The sequence below is a fragment of the Macaca thibetana genome, chromosome 13 (genome assembly GCF_024542745.1).
Source record: "Macaca thibetana thibetana isolate TM-01 chromosome 13, ASM2454274v1, whole genome shotgun sequence".
Lineage (NCBI taxonomy): Eukaryota > Metazoa > Chordata > Mammalia > Primates > Cercopithecidae > Macaca > Macaca thibetana.
Window position 1 is genome coordinate 28,825,847 of NC_065590.1, and position 13,385 is coordinate 28,839,231.

Sequence of the window (13,385 nt, forward strand, 5' to 3'; positions counted from 1 at the left end):
GTATTAAAACATCTTAAAGAACATCAGTCTCACAGAAGGGGAATAGAAAGGTGGTTGAAAGAAAATTGTGTGGGTAGTGGGGGAGAAAGGGAGAGATGTTTGTCAAAGAATAAAGGTTTCCCGTGAGGAGGAATAAGTTTGAACAGCACTGTGATTATATTTAATAATACATATTGCATAATTGAAAACTTCTCAGATAGTAGACCTTAAATATTTTTAATACAAAAACCTGATAAATATGTGAAGTGATTGATAGGTTAATTAGCTTGATTTAATCATTTCAGAGTGTTTGTAAATATCAAAACATCATAAATATGTACAGTTTCTTTGGCAATTACACTGCAATAAACCTGAAAAATCATCATCAGATTGTCTTAATTAATTGGCATTATTTTCAGCATGTCTTTCTATGTATTTTATAACAGTTTTTGACTTAAAGTCTTTTATGTCTGATAACAGTAGAGTGACCCCAAACTCTTATTTTTTTACCACGTGCATGGGATCTTTTCCCATCCATTCACTTGCAATCCATATATGTCTTTATATTTGAAATGAGTCTTGTAGATAGCACACAGTGTAATCATATATGCTTTTCATTTTTCACTTAGGCAATTTCACCCTTTTGATTGGAGTTCAAACCATTTGCATTTAGAATAATTACTGATAATGAAAGACAAAACTTCAATTTTGCTTTGCTTTCTCTATGTCTTTTACCTTTTTGTCAACTATTTCCTCCTTCCCTCCATTATTTTCTTTCTTTTGTTTAGTTGATATTGTGTAGCAACCATTTTAATTCTATTCTCATTTCCACAAACACACACATACACACACACACACACACACACACACACTAAATGTAGATTGACAGAATGGGTTAAAATCATTATATTTACATATATAATTATATATTATATACACCACAAATATATTACATACAAATTAGTATATATAAATCAGTATATATAAAAGTACATATAGAAAATAAAGTATATATTACATATACAATAAAGTGTGTGTGTATGCACACACACACACACACACTTTTTTTTTTTTTTTTTTTTGAGACGGAGTCTCGCTCTGTAGCCCTAGCTGGAGTGCAGTGGCACAATCTCGACTCACTGCAAGCTCTGCCTCCCAGGTTCACGCCATTCTCCTGCCTCAGCCTCCCGAGTAGCTGGGACTATAGGCACCCACCACCACGACCGGCAAATTTTTTTTTTTTTTTTAGTAGAGACAGGGTTTCACCGTGTTAGCCAGGATGGTCTCCATCTCCTGACCTTGTGATCCGCCCACCTCGGTCTCCCAAAGTGCTGCGTTACAGGCGTGAGCCACTGTGCCCAGCCCACACACACATACTTTTTAAAGCAACTTTAGGTTTACAGAAAATTTGTGTGGAGATTACAGAGTTCCCTTATGCCCTCTAACTCTCAGCCAGTTTCATCTATTAACATCTTGCATCACTGTGGTACTTTTTTTTTTTAACTATTGATGCACCAATACTGATACATTATTATAAACTAAAGTCTACAGTTCACATCCTCAAATGCATGTGATCACATGAAGAGGTGTTCTGTGTATAGAATAGAAGGTAGTAAATATGTGTGAAAGAAAGAGAAGTGAAAAAATAAAGAAGCTAACACATAATGCACACCTACTAAGCCCAGAATACTGGTAAAGATATTTTCTTATTGTCAGGAAATGTCAAAATAGAAGTTGTAAGTAAGAGAGAGATTTGTGCATGAAGACAAATCTCCAGTTTAATCTTACATCTGGGGATAAAGAACTTTTGGCCTTTGTGGTACTGTCAAAGTTAAGAGTAGATTCAAACTATGTGACATCTCAAAAAGAACTCCATTCGGAGAGACTGCTATAATTTAGTTACACCATATATTTCATAACATATAGTTATCAACTAAAAGGTATAAAATAATTATTATGTTTATGAATTGAATTTAAGTTCAAGAAAATAATATTAGTTGTATTATTCAATTATAGTTTTTATCTTTGTAAGCATACTTTACAGATACTGATATAGCCAGAAATATTTATGCACATTTATTCTTATAAAAGCTATTCTTAGTAAACAAATATATAGTATCAAGGGTGTTAGAGTAAGATCACCAGGGAAAAAATTAAAGAGAGAGAGAGAGAGAAAGAAAGAAAGAACTTTATTGGCTTATAGAAGGAGGGATACCGAGAAAATGAAAAATACACTTAGAGGCAGACAGATGTGATTTTATGTATTATAGACTCCTATTTATTCATTTATAAGCTACAATATCACTTTGTTGCCATTCTAGAAAGGCACCCTTGTGTTACGGAGAGAAATGATAATTTTTCTCTTTTTCGGTGTTTACAATTCTTTATCAATTTTATTATGGAATTTTACAAGGGCTATGTTAAGTATTAGTGGCATCTATTGGCTGTTCTCATTTCCTTAGCAAGTTGCCCCTTGAGTTCCTATTGTCCTAGTAGTAAGTTCTAGCAGTTACAGAAATGTAGGTTTACTGCCTTTTCTTTGTACATTCAACACTACACTGATCATGGCATTTTTTGCTTCCTGCATAGTCTCCAAACCAGGTTCCATGTTTTCTCTACCACTTCATTTTGATCCCAGTTTTATCTCCTGAACTCAGAAATGTTTTGCTGTTTTACCCAGAGCAGAGTTTTCTATTGTGACTTTGCTCTTCTGGAGCCATTCCACTTCCATGAAAAAAAATGTATATTAATCTGTCTTTTAATTTTCATACCTATTGTCATTTGTCTGTTTGGTATTATTAACTGAAACAGCAGAAAGAAGTGCTGAGAAAATTATATTTGTGATCAACAGCATTTCATTACAGCCTCATTTTTCATCGTAACTTAAAAAGGGAACTTGAACAAGGTCTTTGAGTCTCAATAAATTGGCCTGCAAAGTGGGGATAATACATACCTAACAGAGATGTGATGATTAAAGATGATACTGTATTGTCTTTCTCTTATTTAGAAAGCTTCCCCTTACCTTCCTGGCAAGATTCTTCTCTTTAGCTAGGTCCCAGTTGACTTACCACTTTATTTCTAAAGTATTTCTCTTTACTTTAAGCAGAATTAATCGCTGCTGCTTCTGTGATCCCACAGCACCTATTCACAAGCACTTATCACATTTTTAGCTACATTCCAGATTGCCCTTAGCCAGCAACAATTTGTGAACATTTTTTAAGGCCAGTAATGGAACCAATTTATCTTTAAAAACTTAGCACTTTTCACTTTACCTATCATGGAAATAAAAAGACATTCATTGAATTTCAGTTGAATTGTCTCCTCTGCAGAAAATCCAAATACTTGGTCATTTTATGTTTAGAAAGTTGTTTGCACCTCTTCAGATCAGAGGTAGGGAGTAAAGTGACCTCAGTAATCAAGCCAATAGGCCACCCCACCCCCACCTCCCCCATCTGCTTTCGAAGGACACACATCCCAAATTTACCAGAATATTAAGGCTAATTTTTCAGGAATGGTGCCCTCTATATTTGACAGTGGTAGAGACACATGGAGGGTATTTATACTTCTTTAATTTTATATTTTGTACATTCTGAAGACAATTTATTTTCTTAATTCACTTCATTGTTTCAGGCAGTCAGGTTATAATATAAATGATTATCAACAGCTATCATTATTTTTCACATTCCATCTATGTGCACAATTCATTCGCAAAAGAATGCTGGATACTTCTCAAGCAACAAAGTATTTCTAAGAAAAGGCCCATTTCCATAAATGGATATGTATTCATTTAAAAAGCATTTCATTAATTGTACTTCTCAAAAGACACTATTTTGCAGGTAGTGGCTTTAATTTTGGTGAACTGAATGTTTAGATCATGCAAAAGCATATATGCAAAGAACATAATGAGTGAGGTTGGGTGGCATGATATAATAAAAATGTTAAATGATATATGTTAGATTCATTCACTTAGTGAAACCCTTTGTCTTGGAAGAAAATTTTCGGTAAAGATGATAGAAAATTTCCGTTTTTGCAAAATAAGTGAAAATTAGCCAGGGATTTTGAAAAATTGTTTTTGGGGTCTTAGTCAAAGTCTTTTAACATATGAAAACAACAAGGAGGAAAATATGTAAATTTAAAATGTATGTTCAGGTTTCCTGAAAAATTCAGTCTTGAAAAAGTCTACTAAAATATAACAACCAAAAGAGACAATAGATCTTGTTCAAGGCAAATTTATGGCTATTGCATTGCTTTTTGCTTGTGTCAGTTAACCCTGGCAAAAAAGAATCCTTTTGCTATTGGGGTGCAACCTGTAAGCTTAGATGTTTTCTTCCTCGCTCTAAAAATCTTGTTTATATCTTGTGTCTTTTTCCATTCACCACAGCTATATTTAAATGTGGGTAAAATTTTGGAATGTTTGATTTTTATTATACTAAGGACATTTATGTTTAACCTGACTGTGTAATTAATAATTAATTGTAATTAATAAATATTCTTCTTTGTCCTTGTATAGCAAATACTTGTTAATTTGAAAACATACCTTTTTGGTTTGGCATTACTCTGCTTTTAAATTAAAACAAAACATAAAAATAACTATTTTTTGTAGGACATGTTAAAAAAATAATGCCACTAATTTTCATTTGTAGCTTACATAAATAATTTTTATATATTACATGCAAACTACATGTCTATGTATGTAAAAGCACTAGGCATTATTCTATATTCTATGTTGTATATATCATTATGTTGATATATGAAATATGTACATAAGATCTACAGTACACTACATGCAGGGGCATGGGCTTCAAAATTGTATGATTAGATTATTTAAAAATATTTAAACAACTACAATGTAAGCTTGATTAAAAATGCTCTGTCATTTATGTTGCCTTTACTATATATTTAATTTTGACTGTTGTATTTAATAAATTAGAAGCATTTTCCTTTTATTGATGAGTAGTTTTGTGTGTGTGTGTGTGTGTGTGTGTGTGTGTGTGTTGTTTTATTTTGTTTTGTTTTGTTTTGTTTTGGAGATTTAGTCTGATTGTGTCGCCCAGGCTGGAGTGAGGTGGCACCATCTCCGCTCACTGCAACCTCTGTCTCCCAGGTTCGAGCAATTCTCCTGCCTCAGCCTCCCAAGTGGCTGGGATTATAGGTGCATGCCATCATGCCCAGCTAATTTTTGCATTTTTATTAGAGAGGGTGCTTCACCTTGTTAACCAGGATGGTCTCGACTTCCTGACCTCGTGATCCGCCCGCCTCGGCCTCCCAAAGTGCTGGGATTACAGGCACCAGCCACCGTGCCGGGACGAGTTCTCTTTTTTTTCATCATCACCAGCATTTGATATCTTTTGTCTTTTTAATAATAGCTATTCTAAGCGGGGTGTGGTGATAACTCATTTTGATTTTCATTCCCCTGACGATTAGTGCGTTGAGCATTTTGTATATATATGGGCTAACAAAGGGCATTTTCAGGGCTAATAAAGGGATTGTTATATATTATATATACAACTATATATTGTATACACTATATATGTGTGTGTGTGTGTGTATATATATATATAGTGTGTGTGTGAGAATCTCTTTGTTAGCCCTAATACCAAAGGATAGTTATACTTTGTTGCCTAGTACAATTGATGATGACTTTAAGTTATTTATCTATACTATGTCTGCCAAATTGAGGCTAATGTTCTCCTGACTCCACAGCTAATTTGATTGCTATGATAAATCAATAGGTACATGAGAATCCAAAATCCAAAGCTTAAAGCACCAGCAGTGTTGCATCAAGACTCTTTTTTTTTTTTTTTTTTTTTTTTTTTGAGATAGGGTCATGCTCTGTCCCCCACGCTGGAGTGCAGTGGTGCAATCATGGTTCACGGCAGGCAGCCTCGACCTCCAGGTTCAAGTGATCCTCTTACCTCAGCCTCTCTCCAGGAGATGGGACTACAGGTATGCGCCACCATGCCCAGCTAATTTTTGTATTTTTTGTAGAAATGGGGTTTCACCATTTCAGCCAGGGTGATCTTGAATTCCTGGGCTCAAGCGACCCACTCACATCGACCTCCCAAACTGCTGGTATTACAGGCATTAAGACACCACAGCCGGTTGAGGACTCTTTCCAAATGATTTATTGTAGATATCACACTTTTAGAGACACACTTCTCCGCTTCAAGCATCTCCCACACGTAATCTGTTGTCTTGCATATAAACAGAAAGAGATACGCTAGATAGAAAAACTGTAGTATAGTGACCTCAAAAAAAAAAAAAAAAAAACTATAGATATAGGTAGATAGATATACATATAGATGTAGATAAATAAAAGGCACCTCAGATTTGGGGTTATAAAAACTGTAAGACTGGGATCAGCGAGACATAATGTAGGTACCAGAAGAGGCAACCATTTACCACTCTTTAGCATGTTAGACTTGCTTTTTCACATGTAAGACAGAATTTAGCAATATCAATTTTCAATTGTAAATTCAATTTTAATTATAGTGGTTAAGTAAGTAAGGAAATTTACCCCCAGATTCGAATAGAAGTTTGTCTTTTAATCTCTTCGTTTTTATTGTTGCAAGATTAATTTAAAATAATCAATAAAATCCCTATTTATTGATGTGCTATATACATGTTAGGCACTGTTTCAAAAAAAGTTTTACATAATATTTGATTTGTTCTTCACAATGCCTAATGTAGCTGATATTTACTTATTTACTTTTCTTTTGTTTTTTTTTTTGAGACGGAGTCTTGCTCTGTCGCCCAGGCTGGAGTGCAGTGGCGTAATCTCGGCTCACTGCAAGCTCCGCCCCCTGGGTTCACGCCATTCTCCTGCCTCAGCCTCTCAAGTAGCTGGGACTACAGGCGCCCGCCACCACGCCCGGCTAGTTTTTTGTATTTTTTTTTTATTTTTAGTAGAGACGGGGTTTCACCGTGTTAGCCAGGATGGTCTCTATCTCCTGACCTTGTGATTCGCCCGCCTCGGCCTCCCAAAGTGCTGGGATTACAGGCGTGAGCTACCACACCCGGCCACTTATCTGCATTTTTTAAAAAAGACAAAGCCAGTATTAGAAAGATAAACTTACCTACAATTATACAAATGATAATTGTGAATAATTAAAACCGAACATTGTTCAACTTCATGTATGGGATTCCTGTACTCTTATGACTCCTTTATTTTGTTGTATGCTTTTATATTCTCTTTTCTGAGACTTCTGTGGTTGTTCTAGTGAAAAAACATTGATACGGTGAGTCATGAACTTCTAATTAGAGGTTCTCTTGAACCTGAAAAAAATTTGCTCAAGTAAACTTCTGAGATTCTAAGTTTTTACTTCTTCACCTTATCTACTAGAAAGATGAATAATGACCAGTCTTTTGCATTTTATTGATTAAACCACATATATAAATAGATGGATAGACAAAATCCAAAAATTAGTGATGAATATAAAAACCAAATTACAGTCCATTATTTGACCCAGAAGTGAAAGTTTGAAGACAAATAAGTATATAACAGTAAGTAATAACATTTGAAATTAAAAAAAAAAAACAAAAAAACAAAAAGGTGTCACTTATGAACATCAAACAAATATAAATGAAGAAAATTCTTAAGTGTGAAAAACCAGTGTGAAGAAAGCTTTATATGGCTAGGAGCTATAAATAATAAAAGCAAAATATAGTAACTAATGCAAAAGTTGTGCATAAGAATTGTATTTTAAAATGATAATATTTTAGTGACTATATATAATAATTTTGAAATGCAATATGTCACTAATGTTTATTTTTAACATGTTGTATCATGGACTTAGCAGTTTAGGTAGAAAGCTCTGTGAAAGTAAAAGTTATCCAGAGGCTATAAAAGAGCTTTCAAAATTCAGGGAAATTTTCATAAGCCACCTCAAATTCATAAAGCAAACTGTCAACAGGATTGAACAGCAATATTTACCTATTAAAAAATATTTTCTTTCTAAACGTAAAGGGTAGTGAACATATCACTCAGTACAACTACTTGTTTGAAATTGTTGTAATTACAATTTCTGTAACACAGCAGCAAAACATAAATTTAAGAAATCAGTATTTGCAGGTGCCAGACTCCAAGAAGCGTTTTCTTGGAATATTGAATACATTAAAGTCACAAAATTGACAGCCCGGATAACTTTTATAACTAGAATGTCAGCAGCCTTTTGCATTTTTAAAACATGTGAGGGATGGAATTCATTTTCTTACTTAGATTCCAGCTGTGGGAGGCCCATGGGAGTTTCTGAATTCTCTGCTCCTTAGAAATATGCTGAGTTCCATCACTGGAACAGGGACATAATTGACTCAAGTGTCCTATTTATAGTAGAAGCAAAAGGCTTTGTCTTTTGTCTCTTTGTAATTTGAAAAAAAAAATAGTACTTTAAGTATATTATATTATAATCTCCAAAAGGATTCCAGATTTACTTGCAGAATGACCACCACACCCATATGCCGCTATTGCAAAGTGTCCTTTAAAATAGTGATAAGTACAACACAATGAAAACACAACCCTACCAAGAAATTCAAACTGCTAGTCAACCTACTAAAAGTGTGTGAGGGGCTGTGGAGGTAATAGGCTACTAATAATGCTAATGGAGTTATATTACGTGAAATTTGTTTTCACCTCAAGCCAAAGTTACACCTTGATACATAAAATAGATCCCATAGAGGAAATAAAGCCCCTCCTGCACTATAGGTCCCTCAGTGTAGAAACTACACTGAGATAATGGGATAGCTATCCTGCACTGCACTGGATATTTCTTTTAGAGGTGAAGTCCAATCACCTGTTTTACCCTCAACCCTTAAACTATATAAACTACTCAAACATAGCAACTTCCAGAGAAGAAAAGTGAAGAAAGAAAGGGACTGGAAGAATCAGTAAGTTTCATATGTCACATTTTTCTATGGGAGAGTTTGACCATAAATATACTATTCTAAGCAGAAGTAACTACAGCAAGAGTTCTCCTGCGCGCCATTTATGGTGGAACCTTTACCTTTTATTTTTACATTAGTATAGTGTATTATAAAACCAAGTTTTAAAGTTAGACGTCACAGTTTAGTGCAGTAGTCTTGCACTGGAAAACTTTCTGAGAAATTAAAAAATTAGACCAAGAACCATGCCCACCAACCTGACCCACATCTTAAATTTGAGACAAGAATTCTGTCATCATCTAGTGGAAAATAAACCTTAAATTTTAGAAAATATAGATCGGGAAGATATTTATGTATACATAATTTTTTTTGTAATAAAAAAATTTTAATTAAATTAAAATTTAAATTAAAAAATTAAATGGAATTCAAATTTTAAAAATCTATGTTCTCATATTCCGTCAGTGCTGGTTTAAACATTGTTAGATTTCTTTCATATGTCTTAAACTTCAGGCCAACTGTTTGTGTACTTTCTCTTTACTTAACCATGGCTTAATTGGGTATAGGTAGAGAGCTTACTTATAGTCCATTGCCACAAAATAAATTTTGCCACTTTGTAATTTCATGTCAAATGTGATGAAAATGAAGCAGTAGGAACTGAAATATATTTATGAACTTATTTTCAATTGACAAAAAATGGTTGTGTATATTTATGGGGTATACAATTTTGACCTATGTATTCATTGTCCAAAGAGTTAATAAAGCTAATTAACATATTCCTCACCTCATCAGTCTGTTATTTTTTGTGTGATGAAGGCATTAAAAATATATTCTTTTGCAATTTTGAAATATACAATACTTTATTGTTAAATTTGGTCATGATGCAGTGCAAAGGATCACTAAAACTTTGTCCTCCAGCTTAACTGAAACTGAAAGTCTGATTTGTGAATTGAGCAGACCAGAACCAGGGGAGGCTCAAAGCCACTCTGTATTGCCCTGTGGTCCAAGAGGATTTAGGCATAGAAAGAGGAAAGAGATGTACAGTAAATAGAAGTGAGGTAGAGAAACAGCTGGAATGGTTACAGCATAGCATTTGCTTTATTTAAATATGGTTTGAACAGCTGGCTGCCTTTGATTGGCTGAAATGTGGTAATAGGCACAAGAGTAAGTAACAATCTGTTTCTATATTCAATTAGGTTACAGTTCGCTATGTACAGAGAAACTACAGGTCAAATTTAAAATACCTATGGAAGCAGCTTTAGGCTCAATGTAATTTAACATCTTTGATCAACATTCCCCCTTTTCTCATCTCTCTGCCTCCCTTTCAGCCTCTGGTGGCCACCTTTCTACTCTTTGTTTCCATGAAATCGACTTTTCCATTTGGTTTTGTCCAGATGTCTGTGGTGTCAATATTATACTTCAATTTTAGTGCTAATATAGGATTAAAGCAAATAATCTTACAAACAGTTTGCCACATAGAAAACCTTTGTAATATATTGGCTTTTGTTATTAATACTGCTTGTTACAATGTGGAAATATTTGACACTTGGTGGGATCACACTTGATAGTAGGTATGAGCATATTTAAATTCTAATAAACTCAAGTAATCTAAGTCAGCCTCTTCAAATCTCTTCCAAGGCTAATTTTCATTCACTATCTATTAGGTTGTCCTGTTTATTTTCTTCATAGAACATACTACCATCTGATATGTATTTGCTGGTTGAACAATAAAAAAATTAAGTATAGATAATAGTAATTGCATCCTCACAATATATCAGTCCTTACACATCACTCATTTAAGCCTGATTCTCATCCTGCAAGAAAAGGCATGAAAATTTGTATATTTAAGAGGTTATTGTGGTGTACTCATATGTTAAGTAATCACTTTAAGATCAGATGATTATCAGATGAAAAAGTAAGAAATTAAGAAATTAAATCCAAGTTTTTCTTATATAGTAGCTCTCACTATGTTATTCTGCTTTAAGTAATATAGTTAACATTTTATATTATTCTACTAGTTATAATTTAATTTATTACTTTAGTCCTACTATTGCAATTTTCTGACATTTTCCCACACACAAAAGAAAAAAAGTAAAAGATAATAAGTTTATGATCTCATATAAAGCCAAGCATTTATTTATTTTCAATCCTTCATGAAAAAAATATGCTTTTCCTTTTTTGCAAGATGATTGAAATACCCAAGATAGATCTTTCTTATGAAAAAGAGTTGACATTAAACTATTAGAGCAATAAAGCAGAATATCCAGAGAGACTTTAACACTGTGAAAAGCGGTTGCAAAATTGTTCTGCTAGAACCGGAGTCTCAAAGGGCTCTGAGTGATAGTTACAACACAAAATAACAACTGAAACATGGGTAGAAACAAACTGTAATCTATTAGAAATGCAAATTATCTTTATTGCAAGGGTAATATATGCTTACTGAAGAAAATTTAAATAACCTTATCCAAAATAAAACAAGAAGAAAAATCTAAAACTCACATGTAATCTCACCAATTAAGAGACGACGATTGTAAATATTTGGCTATAACATTTCAAAATCTTTCTATATTTATGTTGATACAAATGGGTTTATATTATACATAATTTTTAGAGTTCTTTCACTTAACAATAGGCTGCAAAGATCTATTCATCACAATCACTTAGTTATCTGTATTATTATACTATTAACTATGTTTCCATTGTTGAACTCAGGAGAGTTTTTTAGTTGTGTTACTAATTTAAATATGCATGTGAATCAACATTCTTGCAGGTGAAAACCTGAGCAGACTCTTTGCAACTCCTGTATGATAAATTCCTAAATGTGAAGTGGCTTTACCAAAAGGGACACACACACACACACACACACACACATATATATAAAATACTCATTTGTATACATTCACTCATTCAATTTGCACATCCATAGGTTGCTAGTAAACATGGTGATTTTCACCCATATGAAAGTGGGTGACATTTTCAACATCTCTACCATTATTAACTACTCAGGCGTCTAAATTATATGTATTAACTAATTATTTGTAAATGCTTCCAGCCTTTCTCATGTGATTAGTTTTTTCCTAGGGTATTTTTCTTTCCTCATAATTTTTACATGCTTTTAATTCATTGAAGATTTAATGTTTTCCTCTACCATATGTTTCAGATAAGCATTTCTGCATCAACAGTTATCATTTAAAGATGAATGATAAAATAATAGTACCTAGTTACTAAGTAGAGTATAACAGGATGGATTGTAATCAGAAAATCATTAATAAAATACAATATATTGAACATCAAAGGGATTATACAAACGATAATCTCAGGTGATATAAAGTTTCTTTTTAGAAATTATCTTCAACTTCATTCGTCTTCTCTTCCAATTTTGCTGTTAATAAAATAACTATTCTAATCCTTCCATATGAGCTCTAGATGCCTTCTCTTTTTGCTTTCTCATGAACTTTGCTCATTTTATTTCTACTCTCCTATCCTGTAATTACAATTTATCCATATCTATCGACATTAGTATTATATTCAGATCAAGTTCTAGGAAAGACAAAGCTAATCTACAGTGAAGAAAAATATGCACACTGGTTGCAGGATTTTGGGAGAGTTTTGGTCTATAAATAGATTCAAAAATGGCATAAGGGAACTAGTAGTACAGCTGAAATCCCGTGGGTGATCTTTCAGGCCTGACCATAGTCAATCACAAAGGCTTGGTCTGGCAGGTCTCATGGGGCAAAGCTACATAACCGACATCAAATTTAGCATATAGCCAATGCATTGCACCAAAAAACTCAGACCCATATGGTCAGCTGTGCCTCGACAAATATCTGCATTCTTATCCCAGGTGCCTTCATTTGGAGGCCCCCTTATCTGAGGTCTTCCTCAGGCACCTCTGCAAACACTTCCTTATGGGGGTAGAAGAAGAGACAGGGGGACTTTGAGGACCCTTCTCTCCACTCTGACTTAGTACTCCATACATTTTTATTCCTAGCTCTTCCATCTAACCCTCTCCAGACCCCAGCTACAAAAAGCTGCAGGAGACTTTTAGAAAATACACTGCAATGAATGCGATGGAAATAAACTGCCACAAAACACACACACACACACACACACACAAACTGAGATGCTGCTAACAGCAACAGGAAACACACAGGGAAAGCCTGGCCCTCTCCCCTTCTCCTCCAGCTTCCCAGTTTCCCTTCTGGTCTCAGAAGAATCTGAGCAGCTGGTGATGTTGAAGTGTGATTTGCAAAGTTCCAAACACTCGTTGCCAAACAGAGTGGAAAGTAAAGGGATTGGAGCTGAAAGATGATTATTTAACAAAGGGCATACCATTCAGCTATTACCATAACACCTATCACCTCAAGCCTCAATGTCCTCATCTTAAATGCATATATATGTGCGTGTGTGTGTGTATGTGAATAATGATTAACATATACACATATTTATGTACGTGTCCAAATACACACAGATATAAATACACATGTATGCCCTATACCAGACCAATAAGATTATTTGACACTAAATGCGGA

The 13,385-nt window shown here is 34.0% G+C and overlaps 1 long non-coding RNA gene across 1 annotated transcript in view; it reads right to left on the reverse strand.

The window, feature by feature from the left end:
• The window catches only part of LOC126934123 (uncharacterized), a 56,202-nt gene extending 43,143 nt beyond the window's left edge, over positions 1-13,059 (reverse strand). The window contains exons 1-3 of the long non-coding RNA XR_007718842.1: positions 13,005-13,059; positions 8,194-8,336; positions 7,056-7,195 (exon numbers count right to left, since the gene is read on the reverse strand). This is a non-coding gene — a long non-coding RNA (uncharacterized LOC126934123). The remainder of the gene's footprint in view (positions 1-7,055; positions 7,196-8,193; positions 8,337-13,004) is intronic.
• Between the last annotated feature and the right edge of the window lie 326 nt (positions 13,060-13,385).